The 2463-nt window shown below is 31.7% G+C and overlaps 1 non-coding gene across 1 annotated transcript; it reads right to left on the reverse strand.

Annotated features, from left to right (window-relative positions):
* Positions 1-2036: 2036 nt before the first annotated feature.
* TRNAS-GCU (transfer RNA serine (anticodon GCU)) lies at positions 2037-2124 on the reverse strand. Its single transcript has one exon. It is a non-coding gene; the product is annotated as a tRNA-Ser (tRNA).
* Between the last annotated feature and the right edge of the window lie 339 nt (positions 2125-2463).

A 2463-nucleotide genomic window follows, 5' to 3' on the forward strand; every position in this document is an offset into this window, starting at 1 on the left:
CAATCGATCATGTCCTTCAAGTCGCACGTTGCTTTCTACCACATCGTTTTAAACGAAGTTTTACCATAACAAACATTCCTCTTTTCATTGCAAAGTGGTATAGAGAATTGATCCAATATGGATGGAATCATGAATAGTCATTGGTTTAGTTTTTTATACTAATTAAAACTTGCTATCTATGGAGCAATATGGATAAAAGAAAGTAAGTATTTATCCGGGAAGCCTCCGCCAAGATCCAATTTATTTAAACCCATATTAAAATTCTATCATATGAATGAAACATAGTTTGAAAAACATGACTAAACAAGTTTGCTTAGAACTTATTTATTCTTAAATTTCCACCCTCAACATATGGCTCGAGATGATCAATCTTGAAGTGAGAAGAGAAGGATTGACTCTTCCTCAATAAATAAACTATCAACCTCCAAAAAAGTTTAATTAATTTAATTACTATAATTAGAATTCTCGTAGTAATATATTTTTTGAGTACCAAAAACAATTAACTATAATAACAAAATAAACTATTCCAATGAAAAGATTGAAAGTTTTTGGTAGTTATAGAATTCTCATACTTCTTCAACTCGAATACCAAAAGGAAGAAAAAAATATGACTAAGTGATTTTATAGTAGAGGCATATCCTGAATGTGCTTGATAGATCCCACTTTTTCATGAAAATAAAGACAATCAATTTGACTGGACTTAAGACCTTATTATGTTTTCTGAGAAAGAATAAGATATCATTATTCTCTTTAATAAACTTTTGTCTTGTACGGAATACTATATGATTTCACCATTTGTTTCATTAGAAACAATCTGGGACGGAAGGATTCGAACCTCCGAGTAACGGGACCAAAACCCGCTGCCTTACCACTTGGCCACGCCCCATTTCGGGTTTTATGTGACACTAATAAACACTAGTATGTTTATTTGTTATTCGTCAATACCATTTCAATTACATCAAAAAGGAGGGATATTCTCTTGCTAGTATTCTACACATGCAGATAATATAGAATCAAAAAAATGTGTTGATCATTACATGGAATTCTATTAAGATATTATATGAAAGTCGAATTTATTCCACTCTCATTTGAGAGTGCGAATACACGGAGGTATTTTGTGTTTGGGAAAGTCCGAAGAAAAAAGATTTTGAATCTGCCTTTTCCTTCTTTCCCTTAAAAAAATAACTCAAGAAAAATCCAATTATTTACTCTACAAGAATGAAATGCTTGTTATGCCCAATATACTTAGTTTAACCTGTATCTGTTTAAATTCTGTTCTTTATCCTACTAGTTTTTTCTTTGCCAAATTACCCGAAGCTTATGCTATTTTCAATCCAATCGTGGATATTATGCCTGTTATACCTCTATTCTTTTTTTCTAGTAGCCTTTGTTTGGCAAACTGCTGTAAGTTTTCGATGAAATCTTTAGTACTCTGTATGCCAAATTGAATGATGTGTTCATTCCAAAAAAATTAAAAAATGGGTAAAAGTTGAGAAGTTTTATATTTTTATATTATGAACCTTCGATTCTAAAATTTAAATTCTTCTACATTGAATGGGTAGCTACAGGAATACATTTGGATAAGCCTTTCTACTCCCCTGCACCTAGGTTGAGTAGGTACCTAAAGGTACCTACATAATACCTAACCACCTAACCCTATTTTTGCTATTGATAAGAGTGCTTATTATAAAAGAATTCTTGCAATTTTTTTCAAGAATTCTTTTTTGCATTTTTAGGTATAAAAAAAACCATCCTAGTGGACCCGTGTGGTAAGGAAAAACTGGTAATCTATTCCTTAAAAAAATCTTGGAGATTATGTAATGCCTACTCTCAAACTTTTTGTTTATACAGTAGTGATATTCTTTGTTTCACTCTTTATCTTTGGATTCTTATCTAATGACCCAGGACGGAATCCTGGACGCGAAGAGTAAAAATTTAGTTTTTTTCTTATTGGATTTGTTTCGTACATTTATCTATCAGAAAATCCGGGGGTCAGAATTCTTTCCAATTCGAAAGTCCCAAATGATCCAAGGGAGCGGAAAGAGAGGGATTCGAACCCTCGGTACAAAAAAATTGTACAACGGATTAGCAATCCGCCGCTTTAGTCCACTCAGCCATCTCTCCATGTTCCAAAGCGAAAGGTTTCCGTGATATGATATAGGCAAGAAATAAGAAATAACAATTGCAAAAAACCCCTTTTTCTTTCAAAATTCTATAAAAATTATATTGCCAATTCCATTTTAATTATATTCTTTTTTCTTAATGTTAATAAAAAAGAAGAAAATTCTCGTTTTTTTTATAAAATCGATATTGGCCGAGAGACAATCAAATAGATTTTCTTTTTAGCGGGCATTTCCATATAGGACTTGTTATAATTATAATAAAACAAGCATGTTATATAAAAACGCTTTTTTTGTCGATTATTTATCAAGAAAGGAAAAAGGGTTCTTAGCAAATCCACCA

The sequence above is a fragment of the Triticum aestivum genome, chromosome 5D (genome assembly GCF_018294505.1).
Source record: "Triticum aestivum cultivar Chinese Spring chromosome 5D, IWGSC CS RefSeq v2.1, whole genome shotgun sequence".
In the NCBI taxonomy this organism is placed as follows: Eukaryota; Viridiplantae; Streptophyta; class Magnoliopsida; order Poales; family Poaceae; genus Triticum; species Triticum aestivum.